The 26,847-nt window shown below is 38.2% G+C and overlaps 1 protein-coding gene and 1 pseudogene across 7 annotated transcripts in view; one reads left to right on the top strand and one right to left on the bottom strand.

Annotated features, from left to right (window-relative positions):
* The window catches only part of GRM7 (glutamate metabotropic receptor 7), an 849,841-nt gene that overhangs the window by 311,794 nt on the left and 511,200 nt on the right, over positions 1 to 26,847 (top strand). The window lies entirely within an intron of this gene.
* Positions 21,663 to 22,180, bottom strand: LOC140611191 (POU domain, class 5, transcription factor 1 pseudogene; annotated as a pseudogene).

The following is a 26,847-nucleotide window of genomic DNA, read 5'->3' as shown; positions in this document are numbered from 1 at the left end:
CTCCCTGGAGAGTCTGCTGTAGGTTCTCTCCCTCTCTCTCTCTGCCTCTCCCCTTACTTTTGAATACTCTCTCTCTCCCTCTAAAAAAATAAATAAATCTTTAACATTATATATATATGGATGGGAGGGATGAATAAGTGGAATAGAGAGAATTTTTAGGACAGTGAAAATACTTTGTATGTTACCATAAGGATGGATATACGTTGTTATATATTTGTCCAAACCCATAGAATATACAACATCAGCAGTGAACTCTCTTGTAAGCCTATGGCCTTTGGGTGATTATGATGTGTCAAAGTGAGTCCATCAGTTGTAACAAATGTACCACTGTATTAGTGAATATTGATAATGGTTGTGCATGTGTGAGGATCTGGATGTATATGGGAAATCTCTCCCTCTACCCCTCAATTTGGTTATAAGCCTAAAATGCCTTTTAAAAGGTAAAATCTTTTTTTTTAAAGGTAAAATCTTAATACCAAATAAAAATAAAAATAAAAATGCTAGGCTTAGTTCAATGGGGAAAGTATAAGTGATACAAATCATCTGATTCTTGATAAATTCTAATTAGTCAAATAGAGCTTTTAAAATGTTTCAATAACTTCACACACACACACACACATATTCTTGCCCTTGCCTTATTTTAAGAGATGCTGGTTCTGCAGTTATTGGTTATACCTGAGCATCCGTATTTCTGAAAGTTCTTTCCATTAACCCAGTGAGCTTTCAAGGATAGTTATCAATGTTATGGTCATTAATGTTAAAGACTCCAAGTTAAGAAAAAACATAATTAAGTTCTATCTATTACACTTCCCATTTGTGCATCAGGGAGAAAAATACTTTTAACACGTGGAAACTTATATTGTAATGGGGAACTGAAAATGTGATTTGTGGAAAGCTCTTGTCATAGGCTTGGCATTAAGTAAGTACTCACTAAATATTAATTTCTATTTGTACAATTGTATTCATTGTGGTTGCTGTTGATGCTATTAGCAAAGCAGACTAACCCAAATGTTACACCAAATGTATGCACACATATACATATACAGTTGTAAAAACTCAAAAACAAAACAATTCAGGGTGGAGAAATTAAGGAAATCTTAAGAAGATAAATTTAAGAGATTGCATGAAGAGTCAACTGGCAGTCTTTCAAAAGAAACCCTGACACCTTCACAGAGAGTTTGGAGAGTTTGGTTATATGTCACAATGACACTATCCATAGGGATTTGAAAAATGATTTTTTGGGCTTCCCCTGTATTATTTATTATGTCCAGGAGTTCATCTGAGCCTCCTAACTAATTAAAAACTTCAGAGAAAACGTGAAGACAATTTATCCCCAAAAGAAAATAATCATTTGGCCAGTTTTCCTCAATTTTCAGATGGTCTCCTACTATGTAACTCGATTTGGGCATTTTAATTAGTTTTCTGTGGCTGTTTTGCAGCTAACCAGTAAGAGTGAGCCCATTTAAAAGGCATACTGTTCAATATGAGATGCTCTCTAGAAATGGCCTTCTGTCTCAACAAAGATACAAGTCAAGATCTTTAAGGTTCCTAACAAAATGCCAACATTGCCATGGGCATGTCTGGCTGCTGTAATAGAGATGCATATAAAACTGCATACTCTGCAGTTCCACAATGACCTTTAGCCTGTCTTTCTGGAATAATTGCAGTCTCTCTTGTACTACATTACTTTTCCATTTTTATTTTTATTTTAATGATCCTGATATTAGTCTTCTATGGTTAGTAATTTCAAAACTTTCCTAAAACTAGCATAATTACAAATGATGTTTTATTTTCTTCTAGTATACCTGAGAATATGAGATGCTTTTCTGCCCTTCATATAAGTATGCCAAAATTAATAATTGATTTGATCTGAATTCTTGTATCTCCATCAACTGAATGCTCTTCTGAAATATGCTCACCAGGGCATCCCTGGTGGCGCAGCGGTTTGGCGCCTGCCTTCAGCCCAGGGTGTGATCCTGGAGACCCAGGATAGAGTCCCGCGTAGGACTCCCTGCGGGGAGCCTGCTTCTCCCTCTGCCTGTGTCTCTGCCTCTCTCTCTCTCTCTGTGTCTCTCATGAAAAAATAAATAAAATATTTGAAAAAAAAATATGCTCACCACTCAGCAAAAGGGAAGAACACACGCACACACACATACACATACATTCACACACGTGCACACATACACAATCTTTTCTTGAGCTAGTAACAGGATGTGCCTTTGAAACAAAATAAAAAAGGCATAAGGCAAACTATTCACTATGTACTTTTCATAATGCTCTCTGATTCCAATTGGTAGCACTTACAACCTTGTATTGTCATCGTTTGCTGGTCTGTTTAGTCCTCCATAAATTTCTCAAGGGCAAGGGCTATGACATATATATTATTACAGTCTTAGTGCTTAGGATGATACTGGCGCATAGTTAATTCTCAAGAATATGATTAAGTGCCAGATAGTATAGCACAGGATTCCTCTTTCAGGAGCTCAGAAGAAAAAGAAAACCAGAAGGACTGGACTTTACTAGTGAAGATTTATGGAGGAGGGAAGATGTGGAGTGGACATTGTTGACTGGTCTTATACTTGGCATTGATTTTTGGGCAAGAGCATGGATAAGTACTATACAAGGGAGGTCTACACATGTGACAGGGCTGTGTGTAAGTGGGGAATGAGGAGATGGATTTGTTTTGGAGAGTAGTTTGGAAGATGGGAAGTCAGCATAACCAGCCTGAGAAAGTGTCTAGAATCAAGGGGGAAAACTTCATAGCTGATAAAATAGGAAGCATAGATCCAAAGAACTTTGCTAGTGGGTATGTGATATAATATAGTTTGTAATTAAAATTTTAGTCTGACAAAATGTTCCTAAGTCAGGGATTGGTAAACTATGGCCCACATGCCACATCCATCTCACAGCCTGTTTCTATATAGCCCTCAAGTAAGGACCTAAATTTTTTTTTAATTTTATTTATTTTCAGAGAGCTGAGGGAACAGTTGAGGGAGAGAGAGAGAGAGTATCCCAAGCAGGCTTCATGCCCAGCATGAGGGCTCGATCTTACAACCCTGAGACCATGACCTGAGCTGAAGTCAAGTAAGATATATAACTGACTGAGCCATCCAGGCACACCAAGACTTTTTTAAAAAACATTTTTAGGGAAACCTGGGTGGCTCAGTGGTTGAGCATCTGCCTTCGGCTCAGAGTGTGATCCTGGAGTTCCGGGATTGAGTCCCACTTTGGGCTCCCTGCATGGAGCCTGCTTCTCCCTCTGCCTGTGTCTCTGCCTCTCTCTGTGTGTCTCTTGTGAATAAATAAATAAAATCTTAAAAAAAAAATTTTTTAGGAGTCATTAAAAAATAAAGTAAAATATGCCACAGTGACTTTTTGTGGTCCTGCAGGTGAAAGTGATAGGAAATAATGAGTAAAGTTATTGGAATAAAGGATTTTCTTGAATGTGTAGGGAAGGAAAGACAGTGGTTACAAGTAGATCTCTCCAAAGAAAATGCAGCCAAGAATACTTTATCCAGCAAGGCTTTCATTCAGAATAGAAGGAGAGATAAGGAGCTTCCAAGATAGGCAGGAACTGAAAGAATATGTGACCACCAAACCAGCTCTGCAAGTAATTTTAAGGGGGACTCTTAAAATTCCTCTTTAAGAGGAAGTCCAATGGAACAATCCACAAAAACAGGGACTGAATAGGTATCATGTTGACACTAAACTCATATCTTTCCATAGTAACTCTGAACCTGAATGGGCTTAATGACCCCATCAAAAGGCTCAGGATTTCAGACTGGATAAAAAAGCAGGACCCATCTATTTGCTGTCTACAAGAGACTCATTTTAGACAGAAGGACACCTACAGCCTGAAAATAAAAGGTTAGAGAACCATTTACCATTCAAATGATCCTCAAAATAAAGCAGGGGTAGCCATCCTTATATCAGATAAACTAAAGTTTATCCTGAAGACTGTAGTGAGAGATGAAGAGGGACACTATATCATAGTTAAAGGATCTATCCAAGAAGAGGACTTAGCAATCATCAATATATATGCCCCGAATATGGGAGCTGCCAAATATATCAATCAATTAATAACCAAAGTTAAGACATACTTAGATAATAATACACTTATAATTGGTGACTTCAATGTAGCGCTTTCTACAATCGATAGGTCTTCTAAGCAAAACATCTCCAAAGAAACAAGAGCTTTAAATAATACACTGGACCAGATGATTTCACAGATATCTACAGAACTTTACATCCAAATTCAACTGAATACACATTCTTCTCAAGTGCACATGGAACTTTCTCCAGATTAGACCACATACTGGGTCACAAATCAGGTCTTAACTGATACCAAAAGATTGGGATCATCCCCTGCGTGTTCTCAGACCACAATGCCTTGAAATTAGAACTAAATCACAAGAAGAAGTTTGGAAGGATTTCAAACATGTGGAGGTTAAGGACCATCCTGCTAAAAGATGAAAGGGTCAACCAGGAAATTAAGGAAGAATTAAAAAGATTCATGGAAACTAATGAGAATGAAGATACAACCATTCAAAATCTTTGGGATACAGCAAAAGCAGTCCTGAGGGGGAAATACATCGCAATACGAGCAGCCATCCAAAAACTGGAAAGAACTCAAATACAAAAGCCAACCTTACACCTAAAGGAGCGAGAGGAAAAACAGCAAACAGATCCTACACCCAGCAGAAGAAGAGAGTTAATACAGATTTGAACAGAACTCAACGAAATCGAGACCAGAAGAACTGTGGAACAGATCAACAAAACCAGGACTTAGTTCTTTGAAAGAATTAATAAGATAGATAAACCATTAGCCAGCCTTATTAAAAAGAAGAGAGAGAAGACTCAAATTAATAAAATCATGAATGAGAAAGGAGAGATCACCACCAATACCAAGGAAATACAAACGATTTTAAAAACATATTATGAACAGCTATACGCCAATAAATTAGGCAATCTAGAAGAAACGGATGCATTTCTGGAAAACCACAAACTACTAAAACTGGAACTGGAAGAAATAGAAAACCTGAACAGACCAATAACCAGGGAGGAAATTGAAGCAGTCATCGAAAACCTCCTAAGACACAAAAGTCCAGGGGAATTCTATCAAACGTTTAAAGAAGAAACCATACCTATTCTACTAAAGCTGTTTGGAAAGATAGAAAGAGATGGAGTACTTCCAAACTCATTCTATGAGGCCAGCATCACCTTAATTCCAAAGCCAGACAAAGACCCCACCAAAAAGGAGAAATATAGACCAATATCCCTGATGAACATGGATGCAAAAATTCTCAACAAGATACTGGCCAATAGGATCCAACAATACATAAGAATATTATTCACCATGACCAAGTAGGATTTATCCCCGGGACACAAGGCTGGTTCAACACTCGTAAAACAATCAATATGATTCATCATATCAGCAAGAGAAAAAACAAGAACCATATGATCCTCTCAATAGATGCAGAGAAAGCATTTGACAAAATACAGCATCCATTCCTGATCAAAACTCTTCAGAGTGTAGGGATAGAGGGAACATTCCTCAACATCTTAAAAGCCATCTACGAAAAGCCCACAGCAAATATCATTCTCAATGGGGAAGCACTGGGAGCCTTTCCCCTAAGATCAGGAACAAGACAGGGATGTCCACTCTCACCACTGCTATTCAACATAGTACTAGAAGTCCTAGCCTCAGCAATCAGACAACAAAAAGACATTAAAGGCATTCAAATTGGCAAAGAAGAAGTCAAACTCTCCCTCTTTGCCGATGATATGATACTCTACATAGAAAACCCAAAAGCCTCCAGCTCAAGATTGCTAGAACTCATAGAGCAATTTGGCAATGTGGCAGGATAAAAATCAATGCCCAGAAATCAGTGGCATTTCTATACACTAACAATGAGACTGAAGAAAGAGAAATTAAGGAGTCAATCCCATTTACAATTGCACCCAAAAGCATAAGATACCTAGGAATAAACCTAACCAAAGAGGTAAAGGATCTCTACCCTAAAAACTACAGAACATGCCTGAAAGAAATTGAGGAAGACACAAAGAGATGGAAAAATATTCCATGCTCATGGATTGGCAGAATTAATATTGTGAAAATGTCAATGTTACCCAGGGCAATTTACATGTTCAATGAAATCCCTATCAAAATACCATGGACTTTCTTCAGAGAGTTGGAACAAATTATTTTAAGATTTGTGTGGAATCAGAAAAGACCCCGAATAGCCAGGGGAATATTAAAAAAGAAAACCATATCTGGGGGCATCACAATGCCAGATTTCAGGTTGTACTACAAAGCTGTGGTCATCAAGACAGTGTGGTACTGGCACAAAAGCAGACACATAGATCAATGGAACAGAATAGAGAATCCAGAAGTGGATCCTCAACTTTATGGTCAACTAATATTTGACAAAGGAGGAAAGACTATCCACTGGAAGAAAGACAGTCTCTTCAATAAGTGGTGCTGGGAAAATTGGACATCCACGTGCAGAAGAATGAAACTAGACCACTCTCTTGCACCATACACAAAGATAAACTCAAAATGGATGAAAGATCTAAATGTGAGACAAGATTCCATCAAAATCCTAGAGGAGAACACAGACAACACCCTTTTTGAACTTGGCCTCAGTAACTTCTTGCAAGATACATCCATGAAGGCAAGAGAACCAAAGCAAAAATGAACTATTGGGACTTCATCAAGATAAGAAGCTTTTGCACAGCAAAGGATAAGGTCAACAAAACTAAAAGACAACCTACAGAATGGGAGAAGATATTTGCAAATGACGCATCAGATAAAGGGCTAGTATCCAAGATCTATAAATAACTTATTAAACTCAACAGCAAAGAAACGAACAATCTAATCATGTAATGGGCAAAAGACATGAAGAGAAATCTCACAGAGGAAGACATAGACATGGCCAACATGCACATGAGAAAATGCTCTGCATCACTTGCCATCAGGGAAATACAAATCAAAACCACAATGAGATACCACCTCACACAAGGCAGGAAAACACAAATGTTGGAGAGGATTGGAGAAAGGGGAGCACTCCTGCACTGTTGGTGGGAATGTGAACTGGTGCAGCCACTCTGGAAAACTGTGTGGAGGTTCCTCAAAGAGTTAAAAATAGACCTGCCCTACGACCCAGCAATTGCACTGCTGGGGATTTATCCCAAAGATACAGATGCAGTGAAACGCCGGGACACCTGCACCCCGATGTTCCTAGCAGCAATGTCCACAATAGCCAAACTGGAAGGAGCCTCGGTGTCCATCGAAAGATGAATGGATAAAGAAGATGTGGTCTATGTATACAACGGAATATTACTCAGCCATTAGAAACGACAAATATCCACCATTTGCTTCGACGTGGATGGAACTGAAGGGTATAATGTTGAGTGAAATATGTCAATCGGAGAAGGACAAACATTATATGGTCTCATTCATTTGGGGAATATAAAAAATAGTAAAAGGTAATAAAGGGGAAAGGAGAAAAAATGAGTGCGAAATCTCAGAAAGGGAGACAGAACATGAGAGACTCCTAACTCTGGGAAATGAACTAGGGGTGGTGGAAGGGGAGGTGGGCAGGGGGTGGGGGTGACTGGGTGACGGGCACTGAGGTGGGCACTTGATGGGATGAGCACTGGGTGTTATTCTATATGTTGGCAAATTGAACACAAATAAAAAATAAATTTATAAAAAAACCAAGTAGATCTCTCCATTTGAGCAGCTAAATACAGTTTATTTCTCACTTGAACAAAAAAACCAGTTTATTGTTTTTGTTGTTGGTGATGATGGTGGTATATAGCTTTCTCCTGTGTGGTGATTTTGAAACTCAGGCTCTTATCATCCCAAATCCCTTACATTCCATATGATCCCATCATTACTGCATCCAAATAGTGAAAAAAGAAATAGAATGACAGACATACCTCCTTCTTAAAAACCTTGGTTTTTAAGTGATTCCCATCCCTTCCATTTACTTTCTATTGACAATAGCTCTTTATGTGGTCTCATCTAAAATTGAATTTTTTTGGAATTTGGACTGCCTGGCTGAGTGGCCCCTTTCCGGGTGTAGATCTGTGGTATGGCCACTAGCTCCATGTTAACCATTTCTGCCAGAGTGATAATGAACTCAGCTGCCAGGTGTTTGTTTTTCCATAACAGTGAAACCAGAAACCATATAGTGATACACAGAGCTTACATATATAGATATACATGATGCATATGTATGCATGTGTATATACTCACTTATCAACATCCATATCTCCAATACACACGCATGCGTATGAGGAGGCTGTGAATCAAGGGAGGTTGGAGATGAAAGACTGATCTTTGCTACTTGCTACTTTCTAGATTTTTCAACTTTCTCTGACAACTACTGGCTCTCTTTTGTTCCAGGTATGATTTTAAACAAGGTGTTATCCTTTCCAATGTACTTTTATTTTCTCATCTGTCAAATGAGGATTAGCTTTGTAGAGAGCATTAGTGCTATGAAGTCTTTAGGTCCTTGTCTGACATATTCTAAATGCTCAATAAAAGATGTCTGCTATTGCTGTTGCTATCACTTAGGATATTTCTAGAGAATAACAACACTAAGAAATGTTTATAGAGCTTAGCAACAGCTGACTCTGGATAGATGGAAGAGAGGCATAAAACACAATAACCTCAAACTTTTGTCTTCTGTAATGAGACAAAGCATACAGGGAAGATGCAAAGAGCTGGTTTGCAGGGTAAATTAAAATATGTGTCCATCAACGAATGAAAGCAGCGATAAAAATAATTCCTGCACCTATATGCTCCTCAGGGACTCAGGAATTTAATGGTTGCAAATCAAACATAAAGTATCATAGAAAAACATTGCAGAATGAGGAAAAAATACTGATTCCTCCAGCGGCATATTAGAATGACTAAACATTGTCTCTTTTGCTGAGACTGTTGTACTGCATGCTTTATACACAGACATACACATGTACTTGTGGACATGCACACACACACAGGTGCACACATTGTCCACAAACAACTTTCATGATAAGCAAATTGTTCTTTTATGAGAGGTTATTGAACAATGATAGAGTCCTCATGTAAGTATCGTTCCTGACTCATGTCCTACACCAGGAGCCATGGTCATTACTATGATTATCCTATAGTCAAGTACCATGTCCTTGATGCTTTTTGTAAATATCCTCTCTCGGTGCTTTCTTGATTGTTTTGTTTAATATGCAGTTTTAGAAATATGTTGATCAGAGGAAAACAGGCATTTGACCTTCATTTCATATAAGTAAGCCAGGATATTCCTTGACCAATTTAAGGCTGTCAATTAGTTACCTTCCACATACAGTGTCTCTTCTGGTAATGTTCCTTAAATGGATGTTGTATTAGTCAAAAATAAAGATTCAGAAGTGGATTTCAAAACATATGATTACTGGTTTTATACAAATGGCCTTCCTGGGCCTATTTTTAAAACCAAGGAAGACTACAAGTCTCTTCTTTGCTTATTTTGGAAGCAAGATTGGATATCCCTTGATCCTTTCCTGCTTACTTCCTGGACAACTTTCCTTTCTTCTATAAACTTTTTCATAAAGAGTTCAATTCATACTAATGTGATGCTTTCTTTTTGCCAGTTCTGATTTCTGGCATAGGCCAAGGTTCTAGAGACCATCATTTTACAAGCTTGTTAGTATGCTGTGTCTGCCTCTCCTTCAAGTAGTTTACTCTTGAGTGTTTTTCACTGCAGGGTCTCCTGTGTAGAGCATCTAGATACAGCTGAACCCTCAGTTAACACATGCCATTGAGTGGAGTATTCTGCTAGACTCGGAAGACAAGTATAGCCACTGGACTACCTCAGCTGGAGGTAATGCAGACATCCTACAAAAGCTGTACCAGTATATGGGAATCTATTTCCCATCATCCACAAACAGTGATTTCACAATATAAACAATTATTTAAATGCATCTAGTCTCATTTCCTACAGTACTAACAACTTGTACTCTTACCCACCTCTTCTGAAATAGTCATGCCCTCTGGCCCCCAGCATACGTATGTATGCACGATTCATCTTTCTTTACCAAGCATTCAGTGATTGCATACTACATGCTAATCTTTTGATATAGTGGTGGGGAAAAAAAATCAATGAAAGTTTTTTTGTTGTTTTTTGTTGTTGTTATTGTTGTTTTTTTTTTTTTACTTGCTTTAGATTTGTTATAGCTTTCAAGCCCACAGGGTTCTATAATATTAGCTACGGCAATGAGAGGAGAGAGTGGTCCTTCCATCTTCATAACAATCTTGAGGTTGCATATGTTGCTGTTCAACCCACAGTCATTGCTTCCCCCCATGAGTCCTTGCCCCTTACCCCATAGTTCATCCCTTTGAATAACAATGTGTATGTCTATTTCTTCTACTTCATGTTGAAACTCATTCTGCATCTTATTCAACATTGTGATAATTCTTCTACACCTAGACTGTTAAAACTTTAATTTAATATAATGACTGCTTGATAACTATTTGTTAATGAATTAAGATTTCATTTTGTAGAAATCTTATTCCTGGATCTTTACACTAAAAAAAAAATGAAGGCTTATGTCAATGCAAAAATTTGTACACAATCTTCACTACAGAATTTTTCATAATTATAAAAACAAAACAACCTGAATGTCTTTTAATGGGTACATGTATAAATAAATTGTAGTACACCTGTATATTGGAATACTATTCAGCTATAAAAAGGAACAAAATATTGATAAAAGGAACAATTTGGATGAATCTCAGGGCATTATGCTGAATGAAACCAAGTCAGTCTCAAAAGGTTACACACTTTATGGTAATATATGACAGTGTTGAAAGGACAAGACTGATGGAAAATAGGTCATTTTTTTTGCCAGTGACTAGGGGAGAATTTGACTATAATACATAAGCAAGTTTTTTGCTTGATTCAATGTTTTGATTGTGGTGATGATTACACAAATGTATAAATGTGCTAAAATTCTTACAACTGGACACAAATATGTTAAATTTACTTTTAAAAATCACAAATCATCTTTTGTGAAGTCATGCACCATTATTTTTTAATTTTTTAAAAGATTTTTATTTATTTATTTAAGAGAGAGAGCATGAGTGTGGGGAGAGAGGCAGAGGGAGAGAGAGAAACAGACTCCCCACTGAGCAGGGAGCCTGACATGGGGCTCAGTCTCAGGAATCCAGGATCATGACTTGAGCTGGAGGCAGATGCTTAACCGACTGAGCCACCCAGGCAGGCACTCCCATACACCATTATTAATACTCCTTACCAACTTCCATCACATGTGAACTTTCAGATCAGCGTTCTTAAACTTGACTGATTCTCAAAAACATCCAGCCTTCTCATTAACAATTCAGACCCCCAGAACTTTCTGCAGAGAATATTGATTCAATAGATATGGTCAAAGTCTAAGAATCTGTTCAAGAGCTTAAGTGATTTTGGGGACTGAAAAAGTTTAAGAAACTGTCCAGATCGGTGGTTATACTTCAGCAAGCACTAGAATCAATTGAGAAGATGTAGAAGGGTCTGGAATGGAATCACAAATTGGCATTATTATCAGAGACCTCAGGAAAATCTAATTCAGGTGGTCTATGGGACAGACTTTAAGAAATGCCACTGTAGCTCAATGCTATGTAGTGAATGTCAAACTCAGATGACTCTTTTGTGTCCACTCAGTATTTCTAAATATCCTTCCCTTCCCTTCTCCAGAATAAGTATTTCATCCAACACTGGCCTCCTCAAATTCTCTATCTCACTCTCCCAGTAGTTAGTTCAACCTTGCTTTTGTCACCTAGAAAAGCAACATTTTTAGATGTGCTCTCCTTCAACTTCCTCTTATACTTTGAAAATATAGAATTACATCTAATTTCATCTCTTTTTTAGTGCCTGAGGAAGAGGTGTGTCTTATCTTCAAAGGTTACATATCTCCTCTTTGCGCTCTTGATCTGAGTGCCTCTTGAACCTTTGTTCTCTCCTGCATTTCCAATTTTTCTTTCTGCCCTGGTTCCTTCCACACAGCCTGTGAATGGACTTGTCACCTCCATTTTATACTAGAAATTCTCCTTAGACTTAGAATATCCTTTTATTGCTCACCCTTTCTGTTTTTCTTCACAGCCAGTCTCAAGTAGATAATCTCCAATTACAGTTTCCACTCAATGCCTATCTTTCACTTGTCAATTCAGAGTAATAAGGCTTTTACCTCCAACCTTGCACTAAGATGTCACAGTGAAAATCTGCCAGTAACCTCCTAGATACCTATGCCTCTGGGCTAATCTCGTCTTTATCTGATTTGATTTTGTCAACCATCGTTTTCTCTTCTCCTAATTTTCTGACCATTTCATCTAGGTTCCTTCCTAACTCATAATTATTTAGGCTCCACTGTCTGCTTTATCCAGGTGGAGGGGTCTGTCCCTGGCCCTCATTTTTTTTTTTCACTGATTTTTCCCCCTCTGGGAAATCTCTTCCATGCCTATGACTTTAGTCATCACATATAGGCTCATGATTCCTATAACTGTACCTCTGGTTAAGATCCTAGGCCTGTAATTAATAGGTGCTTATTAATGTTTATTGAGAGGATAAATGTGTGACTGCTAGGATGAATAACTGAATTAATATCTGTGAACTAGAGAAACACCACAGTTGAAGTGACAATTGAAGGTCACTGATTTCTGATTGTGTGGATTGGTTTATAAGCAGAGACAGACTCTAAGTTGTTTATTTGCTTTCACTACTCCTTTTTTCATCACTTGGGAATGATCAGAATATGAAATTGTGTTTAGCTTACAAGTTCCATGATGGAACATGAAATCTTATTGACCACTGGGCCACTTTGGGAAGGCCAAGGATTCAGTGAACCTTTTACTTCCTCTACTTCCAGGGACCTGACTTCTGTTGTGCAAATTAATAACAAACAAAGTTTGAATTATGTTAAGGTAATGAATGGCAGTATGTGGGCACCACTTCTTTGAAGTATCTATGACAGCTAAGATGTTTTGCGACATGCCCATTTCTATTTATCTCTTTATCTCTCTCTCTCTCTCTCTCTGATTCTTGCTTTCATTCTTGTTTTCTCTCTCTCTTATTCTTTATTGCTCTCTCTTTCATTTACTCACATACACTCACATAACTTAAGATGTTGTAGTACTTCATTAAATTAACAGGTAATAAGAGATTTGTTTAAAATATGAGATCCAGCTACAACAAAGTACAGAAATTTTGGCACATAAATATACAATTAGAGACCAGACTTCTGACTTCATGGCATCACGCACTAGTGAGGTAGTGTACATCCAAACCTAATACCTTGAGCTGCTGGTATTAAGCGATCTTGATTACTTCAAGTTTAAAAGTTGTAATTCACAGGCTCCAGAAAGCACTGAATACAGGGGCTAATATGTAACTGATAATCAATAAATATCAGTTCTGTTATCCTCCATTTCTTTTCAAAAAGAGGTGTTTTCTCTGCTTGAGACATCCTCTCTCGTAAGCCACATAGTTCATCTCCATAAATGAATAGAAAAATAAACTCTGTACATAAAATATATTGTCTATTCACTGAAGTCACTCTTCTTTCCTCTTTCAGTTTGTGGTTTCCAATTTACTTTCCTTTACGATCACCAAAATTGTTCCTAGGCTTTGTACAATCACTAAATGTTTCACTCCTGGTCTCTTGCAGACTCAAGGCAAGCTGTCTATTATCTCTGAATTCCTGTTTTCCTCATTGAAATGGGGATGCATAGTTCTACCATATAGGAACATCAGGAGGACTAACTGGGATGGAACTGGTAGTACACTTAATACAATTTGACAACTAAGGAATATCCCCAAAATGTTAGATGCTACTGTTGTCTTATTTTAGATGTCATATTTCTACTTATGGTTTAAGTCATTTGAGTCCTAGAATGTTTTGAGTCCTTGGGTTTTGGGGTTCTGGAATGTTTTGAATCCTTAATTATTCTCAGAGCTACATCAATCCTCAGGGAAGCCTTTTCTGACTATTTCTTCTAAGTGGACCCCAGTGCCTTCTTATCATAGCCACCTGCCTATCATGGAAATCAGAGACCCAGAGTTAGTTTCAGCCAAATTCATTAACCTCCTGATGACTACAGGTCCTAATCTGTTAAACAGATAATAACAGTACTTGTCTCGTAGAGTTGTTGTGAGGGTAAAATTAGTTCATGTGAGTAAAATGCTTAGTGCAGTTTCTGGCACAAAATATATGTTAAGTGTTTGTTCTTTTTATGATTATAGTCATAGCACTTATTGGATTCTGAAATTATCTTGCTTAATTATCATTTTATAGTCTATTTCACCCCTCCAGAATAAAAAAAAAAAGGATTCAATAGAAGAGGGAAGATTCATGCTTCATGTTTCCTTGTTTACTGCTGCATCCGCAGAGGCTTGAACAGGGGTTGGCATTCATCACGTTTTTGTTGAATGGAGAGTGTGTGCTACCAGTCATCCAATTCCTAATACCTGACATAGTGCATAGTAGGTTATAAAATATATATTTGATGATGAAAGCCCAAATATCATTTATGATCTTTTTTTTTTTAAAGTCATGCAGGCATTGCTTAGTGAGAAAATTGAGAGCTATAATTGCTATCTGAATAGTGTGAACTCTTCAAGAAGAATTCTGCTACCCCTCCATGCTTTAGTGAGTCAGTAACTTGATTTAGTTTGATGACTTCCCTTGGATGGAAGCTACGAAAATAAATTATAAGAAGACCTCCTTACTCTGTACCCCAATTCAAAAGAAGTTCTTAACAGATTTACTTCTAGAAAGGAAAATAAATTCTCACTTGTTTTAACTTGGAGATCTGGGCTGAATTTTTTTTGCCATTCATTGGTATACACTCTGCATGCAAATTCTAGAGAAAGAATATTGGGATTTTGGAACTATATATAGTTGATATGCTGGGAGCAATGGAGTTAAATTGGTTTCAAAGCTGCTTTATTTCACTGATTTCCCCAGTAAAATCTGGGAAAATAAAATAAAACAGAGAGTTGCAGAACTTTTGAGATTGGACTTTATGAAATAATGGGGGGGATAAAGGAAAGATATAAAATGCATGGGAGAAAATATTAAAGAGATAATGAGGCTAAGGGGAGACTATGAATCTGGTTAGCCCTTTTAAGAAGTCTATATATTGAGCTACTAGGACAAAAATGTATCTACAAAAATTAAATATGTGATGACCAATATTTGCTAAAGCTGCTTCTCAGCAGTGGCTTCCCATTCTAATGTTTGCCAAAATAAAATATGCATTATAAGTTTTCCAACATTTGTTGTATTAGTCAGGGTTCTCCAGAGAAACAGACACAAGAGGAGATATGTGTATATATGAAAGTCTGGCAAGCCACAGATTTGAAGGGTGAGCCAGCAGACTGGAAACTCAGGGAAGGGATAGTATTGCAGTTTAAGTCATAAAGCTGTCTTCTCAAAGAATTCCCTCTTGTTTGATGAGGTCATTCTTTTGCTCTGTTTAGGCCTTCAAATCGTTGGATGAGGCTCACCCACATTATGAAGGGTAATCTGCATTATATAAAGTCCACCTACTTAAATGTTAATCTCATTCAAATCACCAACATAGAAACATCCAGGATAATGTTTGTTTTTTTTTTTTTTTTTTTTAAGATTTTTATTCATGAGAAACACAGAGAGAGGGGCAGAGATACAGGCAGAGGGAGAAGCAGGCTCCAAGCAAGGAGCCCAATGTGGGACTCGATCCTGGGACTCCAGGATCACGCCCTGGGCCAAAGGCAGGCACTAAACCACTGAGCTACCCAGGGATCCCCCAGGATAATGTTTGACCACATATCTGAGAACTATGGTTCAGACAAGTTGACACATAAAATCAGTCAACACACTGAGTATGATCTAGCCCTTGTCTAATTATCAACTTCATCGTGGACCATATGTCTGCTTCAAATACACAGGCCTTCTTTCAGTTCCTCACAAACACAAATTCCTTCCTTCCACTTCTAGGTCTTCATAGGTGCTATTCCCTCTGCCTGGAATACCCTTCTACTTGTTCATGGCCTGAAAAATCACATCCTTTAGCTTCAGCTTAAATGCCCTTTTTGTTAGTGGGGATGTTTCTGACCTCCAGTCTCAATCAGGCTTCCTTATTAGCATCTATGCATCAAGCCATAGTTTCTCTTATTATACTCATCACAGTTATATGGCTTGACATATTAGTAATTATAAATTTGTTTTCTGTATCTGTTAGTTTCATGTCTTTTTTCCCATTCAATTTAGATACTCAGTGAATTGAGGGACCTGACTGGTTGTGTTAACTCCATGTCAGTATACATGGTAGTAGCTACCCAATGAATATAGAATAAATAAATCAATAGATGGAACTTCAGGTAATCAAAAAAAAAAAAAAGTTTTCCATATTAAGCTTAGAAATCCAAAGAATCCTTTGAATCAAGAACAATTTGAAACACTCTTCTTGTACCTTTTGCTATCAAAGGCAAATATTTCTTGAGTTAAAGGAGTTCTTAAAGCTTGATAGGCACTTACTTAAAAATACATGTTCTTAGGCACTATGGCCTATGTGATTCAATAGGTTAGGAAGTAGGACGAGCAGACTTTGCCTCGTAAAAAGTGCTCCAATGACTCTTCTGCTTCTAGTTTATATACCAACAACTGGGACTACCTACATTAGACCAAACTTTAACCTAAGTCAGGGCTCCCACCTCTGATGATGGGAGCTATTGTGCGCTGATGTTTTTTATGCCATATTGACACACACAGATGACACAATTCTAGACTAAATGGAAGCACAAATAATGTTCTTTCAAATAATTAAGAACATCTTTCATCTCTACTATCACTTCGTGTTCAAAAAAATTACAATTCTGTCAGGTCAGTGATAATTACTTTTTCCTAGACTCTTAGCCTTCTCTGATGCCTTTAATTCTTTAGTAGATGGCCCCTCCAAAGCTATGTTTATTAGAATCAACCAGTACCCTTTCTCTTAACATATTTGTCGTTTAGAGGATGATAAATTCTTCAAGATAATGTGGTTCTATTTATATAAATCTCTGTTGATTTATTTCTCTGAACCTCTTCTATTTTATGTATGGTCCTGATCATGTTATTTTTTGAAATATAAGTCAAATTTTATAGTTTGAGAATTTCTGCTTCTAACTGAGGTGATATCTCAAAGAAGAAATACTTTCTACCTCAAGGTTTTTCCAGGCCAGAAATAATCTCAATTTTCTTATGTTATTAGATCTCAACTGACCAGTTACTGGAGTGTATAGTTACTCCAGTGCTTAAAACTCAAAATTGAAAGCCCTGCCAACTCAAGTGAGTAAGGAAAAAACAAAAATGACAGAACCCTGAAAGAAGGTCCATTTCTCCATCTGGACCCTAGTAAAAGGCTGAGTGAAAACATGATGGACAGGGATCCCTGGGTGGCTCAGGGGTTTAGCACCTGCCTTCAGCCCAGGGCATGATTGTGGAGTCCTGGGATCGAGTCCCACGTTGGGCTCCCTGAATGGAGCCTGCTTCTCCCTCTGCCTGTGTCTCTGCCTCTCATGCTCTCTGTGTCTCTCATGAGTAAATAAATAAAATCTTAAAAGAAAAGAAAGAAAACATGATGGACATCAAAGATTCGGTGGAATCCAGTTGGGTATTCTGGTTAGTAAGCAATATAAGATTTGAAAAATAGATTGACAGGAGATTGAGAATGCTAAGCATTTAGATTTTATTTCAAAAGTAGTAGAGATCCAGAGTTTGATGTGAGTTTTTATCAGAAGAGCTGTAGAATCACCTTTTAAAAAATATTAATGCAGCTGAGGAATATAGGGTGAAAGAGAAGAAAAGAGATGGAGGGTAAATATACCACTCCAGAGGAGGTAAGAAGGGTCAGGCTTTCCATACAATAACACAAATGAATCTTCCAGCTACGATATTGAGCAAAATAAGCCAAACACAAAAGGATGATATTCTACAACTCCATTTGTATGAAACTGAAAAGTAGGCAAAACTAATTCACAGTGATTGAATTCAGTGGTTACTTTTGGAAGGAGGTAATGACTGGGAAGCTCTGGGGGTGCTGATAACCTATATCGTGGTGCAGAATATAAAAACTCATCTAGCTCTACAATTTAGTTATGTATACTTTACAGTATGTAATAATTCAAAAAGTCTACTTCCCAAAATAGGAATGAGGTTGGAACGAAGGCAATGGAATTGGAAAGGCAAAAGAAATCCTTTCTACAATGTATCTTTTAGGAGAAAAATAAAAGTCTAATGGAATGTACAGACATAGTATGAAAAGATGCTCAGCATCACTCATCATCAGGGAAATGCAAATCAAAACCACAATGAGGTATCACCTCATACCTGTCAGAATGGCTACAGTCAAAAACTCAAGAAATAAATGTTGGTAAGGATATGGAGAAATCATGCACTGTTGATGGGAATGCAAACTAGTGCAGCCACTGTGGAAGACATTATGGAGGTTCCTCAAAAAATTAAAAAATAGAGGTACCCTATGATCCAATAATCAGACTATTGGGTGTTCATAAAAAATGCAAAAACACTAGTTCAAAGGGGTACATGCACCCCTATGTTTACTGCAGTGTTATTTACAATAGCCAAATTATGAAAGCAGACCAAATGTCAATCAATAGATGAATAAAGAAGACACACACACACACACACACACACACACATACTGAATTATTATCCAGGCATCAAAAAGAATGAAATCTTGCCATTTGCAACAACATGGATGGGTCTAGAGAGTATGATGCTAAGTGAAAGAAGTCAGTCAGAGAAAGGCAAATACTTTATGATTTCACTCATATGTGGAATTTAAGAAACAAAACAAATTAACCAAGGATCCTGTAAGTTCATAGGGTCCCTGTGCCTCCCCTAGGATCTGGGCTGCCTTTGAGATTCACTTTGATCCATAAAATATGGAAAAATGACACTGTGACAATTATTTGCCTAGCCATTAGGAGACCTAGAAGCATTTGCTTTCTCTCTTGGGAATCTGTCCACCATGTTTAAAAGAGCCTTGGGTTGGGCTGCCAAATGCTGAGCCATCATATGGACAAAGAAAGCTCTAAATGACAGATATTAGGTATTTGTGGATCATCCAGTTCAGCTGCTAATAGAAGGCAACCAAGTGAGTATCAGGGGATGATGGCACATGAAGCAGAAGAACCATTCAGCCAACCCTGCCCTGAATTCTTGGCTTTTGAGAAAAACCATATGGTTATTGTTTCAAGCTCCTAAGCTTCAGAGTAGTATATTATAAAATAATAGATAACAGTTGCCTTCTAGACTGGTGGCTCTTAATGGAGAATGGGGGGACCCCCCCCCCCCAGGGGACATTTACCAATGTTTGGAGATTTTCTTTTTTTTATCATGAGTGGAGAGACTGCTACTGACATCTAGTGGGGAGAGGCCAAGGACATTGTCAAACAACCTACACTGCACAGAACAGCCCTTACCACAAAGAATTATCTGGCCTGTAATGTTTATAATGCCAAAATTGAGAAATCTAATATAGAGGAGTGACTCATAACTTAGGTAGTCCCTAGCAATTTATCTCCAAAGCCATAGTTCCTAAACTTTGTTGATAATATTAATTACCTAGGATTCATGTTATTACATATAAAACCTTAAAATCATTCCAGACCCTCAAAGTCAGAATCTCCAGGGAAGGAGCTTAGGAAGTTATGTTTTCACTTTCACAGAAGTTTGAAAAACACTGGCTTAGCCCAACATTTCTCAGATTTTAATGTGCATAGAAATAATCTGGCCATCTTTTTTAAAATTTAAAATCAGATTTACTTGGACAAGGGTGAAGCCCCACATAGATAAAGCCATCTTGGGAAAAAACAAATCTGATGGTATTGCAATTTCTGATTTCTAACAAGCTCCCAGGTGATGCCTAAGCATTGCTTCTTGGACTGCACTTTATATAGCAAGACTCTAAAGCAGTAGTTCTCAAACTTTTGCATGCATCAGAATCACTTAGAAGGCACATGCTCAGGTTTGATTCCGCAGGTCTGGGGTGGAGCCTGAGATTCTGTATATCCAACAAATTCCTAGGTGACGCTAATGCTACTAGTCTGAATCACACTTTGAGAACCAATGCCCTAGATTATTATTTTGCACATCTAAGTGTACATAAAAATTTACCTCCGGCGACTGCAGAAATTGAAGGTTCTCAGAACCTCTCCCCACTCACCACTACATTTCTTCCCTCAGTCTGAGCTGGGAACCAAATAATTTGCATTTTAATAAATCACCTCGCCTGGGGTGACTCTAATATTGGTGGTATAGGACCATGGTTTATGAAACTCTGTCCTAGGGGAATGTGTTAGAATATCTAGTGTTTGTGGGAGGGGCATGGGCAAATCATAGAAAAACAGATTTAATATAATAATTGATTTGTTTCTGATTCTCATTTTTAATTTATTTTGAAATTTCAGGTAGCATTGAAAGAGTAGAGAAAATTTTTCAGACAGTCATGGGTTGGATACTAGAAGCAGAAGTATTGTATTAGAAAGGGTATTTTCTTCCTGTGTCAATTACTCAGTTCTTCTTGAGTCCTGCACTTACCTTCTCTGCAGCAGCTACAAGTTATATGCTGCTGCCAATTTAGAGAGAAGATGTTAATAGCAATGGCCACAGTTTAACTTTTTTGGATTTTTGCCATGTACCAGGCATTATGTAAATACTTTGCAAAAGCTATCTAGTATATACGCTAGATAATCTCTTCATAAGCGGCTACTATTCTCTCTAATGCATAAATTGGGAAATTAAGGCATACCAAGATTAAAATACTTGCCCAAGATCATATAACTTATTAATATCAAAGCCAAAGTTTTTACATTGTCTCATAGGATAACTGATAGGTGAATAAGAGGCAGGATATGGGCATCTGTGTTTAAATATAATTTTTTAAAAAGAACAATTCTTATGTAAAGCAATAGTTAAAATGGAATGACCTCTCTGTATAACATGTAAAGGAATTTTGGGACAAAATTTAACATATTGCCTCAACAGGATGTGTCAATAGCTTAAGTTTGTACAATTGTCTACTATTAATTACATTACCAGGTATTTTTAAAAACCCTATTGGAACTTTAATGTATGCTTCTTAACTTTCTACTAGGATCTGATGGTTTTGGAGCTATATAATCCCTAGTAGTGTCTTTTAACCTGTTGGCTTGGTTAATGAAGAAAGTCTGTAGTCATCTTGTCTCAAATCAAATGTATTTCTAAGAGTTGTCTTGTTCACTCTTCTGGGATACATGTGGGAGATAAGTGTGTTCCCCATTATGTTATCTTCTTTCATTAAATACCTGCATTCGGGTAAAGTTTCAAGTAGCCTTTTGCTGTTGCCATTACTCAGTTTCCCACTCCTGAGTCAAATATATATTTTTCCCCCCACCTGCTGTGTCCCAGGCTTCTTTATTTACGAACAAAGTGATGAGTAATGTAGGATTAAAAACAAGAACATCCTTGAACTTCACCTTCCCTCCAACCAATTCCCCCAAACTCTTTGCCCCTACAGCCTTTGTGCTCCAAAATCCTTTCTTAGAGAAGAAGAACTTTATCCCAAAGTCCTGGTACAAACCTCAGGTTCTCTTTCCTTACCTCCCCGCTTTCCTCTGCAGCAGCCCCCCCCCCCGCCCCGCCCTGCATTTGGGAAGCGTGGGAGAGCCCAGAGTGGCGACAGACACAGAGGGAAAGGGTTCACCATCTGGGAATGGGACTGAGGAGTAGGGCCTAGTGAGGTGAGGGCCTCCATTGCTGGGAGTACCAAAGTGGGGCCCTGGGGCCAGAAGAAAGTTTTCTGGTGCCCCTGAAAGAGGAGACCCAGTGGCCTCAAAATCCTCTCCTTGCTCTGCTGGCAGCGACTACAGACCCACCCTTGGGCTACATCCTTCTGACACCCAAGCTGCTGGGCCGTGTGGCTGATCTGCTGCAGGGTGGGTTTCGGGCCTTGCAGGGACACGTTCTCTAGGTTGCCTTTCACTAGTTCTCCATGCTTGTTCGCTTTCTCTTCCAGGCCTGCCCAGGGAAGGGTCTTTGCTTTGCACATCTGTAGATTTTCATTGTTGTCAGCTTCCTCCACCCCCTTCTGCAGCAGGGGCCCCAGCTTATACATGTTCTTGAAACCGAGCTGCAAAGCCTCAAAAGGGCAGATGGTCATTGGACTGAACACCTTCCCAAAGAGAACCCTCAGCGGATGCCCCACTGTGACCTGAGTATATTCCAGGGTGACCCTCTTCTGCTTCAGGAGCTTGTTCCAGATTGTTCAGACAGTTTGTTCCAGGTCTTTCTGCAGAACTTTGATGTTCTGGGACTCCCCTGGGATTTACTCCAGCTTCTCCTTGATGGCTTCACAGCCCCTGGTGACAGCGCAGGCCTACAGGGAAGACCCCTCAGAATTGCTCTCTGTCTCTGCTCCCAGCTCGCCTTTCAGCTGAGAGATCTAAAGGCCGCCTTGGGGCACTAGCCCCATTCCAACCTGAGATCCACAGTATGAAATTCCCCCAACTGAACTCAAACTGCGGGGGCATGAAGGAATCCCTACATGCCTCAGCACCTGCCCCAAGCCCACCCCTCCATCCTCTCCCCCCAACACACACCGGCCTGATCCTGATCTGCCAGGAGGGCCTTGGAAAGCCAGCAAGGCTCCAGCCTTCCTGGCCTATCACCTTCACCCCGAGTGGGAGCAAGAAGGCCAGGTCTGGAGGCAGTTCTCTCACCATGAGTAACAGAGACTCCCCAAGCTAGGGGCATTGAAAAGTATACAAAATGTTTTTAAAACAACAGCAAGCACACAAAGTTTCTTTCTTTCTTTTTTATTTATCTTTTTATTTAAATTCAATTTTCCAACATAGAGTATAACATCCAGTGTTCATCCCATCAAATGCCCTCCTCAGTGCCCATCACCCAGTTACCCCATCCCCCAACACACCTCCCCTTCTGCAACCCTTTGTTTGTTTCCTGGAGTTAAGAGTCTCACAAACTTTCTTTTACTACTTTTAAAAATACCATTCCTGATTCTCAACTCTGTCAAAGATATACTGGCCTATCTTAAATACATCCCAGACCTTCTGAGTTTGAAATCTCCTGTTTAAGAGACTGCTTTTTTTTTTTTTTAACCTTTCTGGTAATGTGAGCATCTGCATTTATCTCTATTTTCATAATCTAGACATTGAGCTACAGTAGTTTAGAAGGCCACTGGTATTTTAGAAACTGATTCTTACTGGAGGCTTCTATCATAAGGTGTGTTTTGTTGTTGTTTTTGAGTCCAGACTATTTTTTAAATTGTGAAACTTCTGAGTGTATTAGGCATGATGTAGTATACAAACATATCTTGTCCTGGGACACCTGGGTGGCTTAGTGGTTGAGCATCTGCCTTTGGCTCAGGGCAAGTCCCACATCAGGTTCATTGCAGGGAGCCTGCTTCTCCCTCTGCCTATGTCTCTGCCTCTCTCTTTCTCTGTGTCTCAAATAAATAAATAAAATCTTTTAAAAAAGCATATTTTGTCCTGAGATGTACAGAAAATACTCATTTATGTTCATAACTATACCCCGTGTTGCCCTCCCACCCCCATTAAATTTAGATATTTGAAATTAGATTGATTTCAGGTAAAGCAGGAAAGACTTGCTGGAAAAAATGAATTTAAGCTGTTAGAAGAACAGAAATAGGTAGTTGTAAGTTGACAGGCCTGTTAATGTGTGGAGGAAGCTAGGATATAATACTTGAGGAAGTATTATGATTATGACTGAAGAATCTGTCAAAGCGTTTTTGGTTATAGGGAACCACTATTCTGCAGACTTCTACAAACATGGATGAGTTTGTCTGTTTTTGAACTTAATATAAATGTAATGATAGGAAATGGACTCCATTGTATTTGGCCTTTTTAAATCAAGGTCTGTGAGATTTATACCCATTGTTTCATGTTGCAATACTTTGTTCTGTTTCATTGCCATACAGCATTCCATCATTTGAATTTTATAGTTTACCCATTCTACAATTTGTGAACATTTGGGTTGTTTTTCACTCTTTGTGTATGAGGAAGAGTCCTGTAAAAAACATTCTTGTGGCCACCTGGGTGACTCAGTGGTTAGCATCTACCTTTGACTCAGGTCTTGATGCCGGAGTCCTGGGATTGAGTCCCACGTCGGGCCTCCCCCAGGGAGCCTGCTCCTCCCTCTGCCTATGTTTCTGCCTTTCTCTGTGTGTCTCATGAATGAATGAATGAATCAATCAATCAATCAATTAATCTTAGCAAAAAAATTCTTGGACAGGCCAAAAAAAAAAAAAAAGGGTTTTGGGTCATATATAATAGGAAGGAAGAAAATTCAAATTAACAAAATATGTAATCTGTATTATTCACTTAAAGGAAATAGTTCAGATGTGGGACAGGAGTCAGAGCTTGTTTGCTCAGGTCTCCTGCCCTGTTCCCTGAATCAGTCACTACTCTGTGCTGTGGCAGTTTCATCCTTAGAGAGGAGGAGGGCATGGCTGTGGTATTTTTAAGCCTCATGTCACTATTTGAAGTTCAGAAAAGGAGAGATGATCTCTTCCAGTGGTTCTCTATTAAAAGCAAAGGTATCTCTTTTTCAGTGCCCTGATCAATAATTAATTATGTTTTACTGGCCAGTAATGGGTTACCTGCCAACTGTTTAATGAATCCCTTTAGTCAAGAACATTTCATGAAAGTGATTGACTTAGCCCTGCATTATTGAGTTCATCAGTGACGAAGAGAAAAAGGGTCCACTTAATCTAATCAGGTCTGGAGGTTATATCAGCTCCCCCTGAAGCACATGGGCTACCTCATAGTGAAGGGTGAACACACACATGAAAACACTGGGAAATGGGTAGGGTGTGCAAAGAACCACTATAGAGATAGAAAGAGGGTCTTGTCCTAGTGTTAGAAGTGTTCTTGACTGCACCAAATGTCATATCCTCACTTCTCTGTTGTGAGTGCTGGGCAGTCTGCTGCTTTTGAACAGAAATGGAAAAATACTGGACCAAACACTACATTAATTGTAGAGCAGTGTTTTTACCCTCCATTTGGAAATGAACACATTAATAATTGCTCATATTAAAAATAGCTTTGTAAGAGGAAAAAGATGTGCAATTTATGTTCTAGGTCAATATGTTGGGAATTTCTGAGCTGTTTTTCATTTGTAAATAAGTAATTTAGTGAAAACTAAAAATGTTTGGCTCCAAATAAGTAAATAATTAATAATCATCTTGCTTTCTGGGTGATTTATTTAAGTACTACCTCTAAAAATAAATAAGGAAAAAGGCTAGCAGTGTGGCAGAGTGACTATGTTTTTACATTTAAATTGAATCATATTCTTATGAGGACTAGGGTTTTAGACTCCTAGATATGTCATTTATCTTTATTTATTTATTTATTTATTTATTTATTTATTTATTTATTTAACAGTGTAAGACAGCTTTCTCCAAACATCATGTTATGCCTTTATAAATTAACATCAATGTTCTTCTGAATTGGGTGAATTGGTTTTGGTTTTTAGTAACACATTTTTAAAATAACAATAACAATTTCAAAAAAGCTGAAGATCTGGGGACTCTTGCATTATGGATGTACGTTATATTTAGTGTTACCCTTTTCTTATAACTTTGAATTAATAATTTGGAAAGATCTTTAGGTATGACCATAAAATTGTTCCCTTCATTGTTTTTTTGAAGATTTATTTATTGATTCATGAGAGACACAGAGAGGCAGAGGGAGAAGCAGTCTCCCTGTGGGGAGCCCAGTGTGGGACTCCATCCCAGGACCCCGGGATCAAGGCCTGAGCCGGAAGGCAAGCTCAACCGCTCAACCGCTGAAGCACCCAGGCATCTCAAGTTATTCTCTTCAACTCCATAGCTCCATCAACTGAGTAACACATATTCCTCGTGTACCAGGAAATGGAAAGTCTGCCTTTCAAGGCTGTCCTTAGTTCAGAGGCAGGTAATCCACCCAGAATCATACACAAAGCAAGATTTTCAAGCTATTTTTATTTAATAGTCTTACATCATGTTTCCTTTTGGAATTACTTTCCAATATCAAGACTCATTGACTTTAATATTCTCAGAGATAGTAAGTCTTTATTTGAAGATAGATTCAATATTTGGAAATACAACAAAACCATTCAGAATAGTGGCAGGTTAAGGTTATGTGACTACGGTGACCCATCATGTGCAGGTAGCGAAGACAAAAGCAAGATATGACTATGGAGTTGGCAGTAGTAATTTTTACATGCTGCTGATAAACTGGACAAAAAGATGATTTTTAAAAATATAAATGTATGTTGATCATCTGCTCATTTCTACCACATGGAAGAAAGATTCATTTGAACAGCCTTAACTTTGATATTTATTCAAACACCCTGGCTAAATAAAATTGGAATGAATAGAGTTGTGTTGTGTCTTTAGATCATTATTGAATTTCCCCAAGGTACTCAGTGTACTGGACATGATTGTCTTTGTTTGTGACATTGTATTAGCACTCTAGTTCTAACTCAGACGTATGATGAAGTCTTATAATAAAGAGAGGAGATTCTTAAATAGTGAGTAGGGAAGGAAATGCACTTAGGTCTATATTTCTTAGTCCTTTTGCTTTTACTTTCTCTCTTTTTCACTGCCTCCTCCTGGCCAGTTCTTTGCTCATTAGATCTCTCATTAGAAGGCAGATAGGGAAATCAAAAGGTAATGAAACTTAAATCTGCTAATTTTGCAACTTGTTAGCAGCTCCTCTTAAATGTTCAGTGGTGGAAGAAGCTATCATTTTTAGCTAAAAG

The sequence above is a fragment of the Canis lupus genome, chromosome 19 (genome assembly GCF_048164855.1).
Source record: "Canis lupus baileyi chromosome 19, mCanLup2.hap1, whole genome shotgun sequence".
NCBI lineage: Eukaryota > Metazoa > Chordata > Mammalia > Carnivora > Canidae > Canis > Canis lupus.
This window is presented reverse-complemented; position numbering and strand designations above follow the sequence as displayed.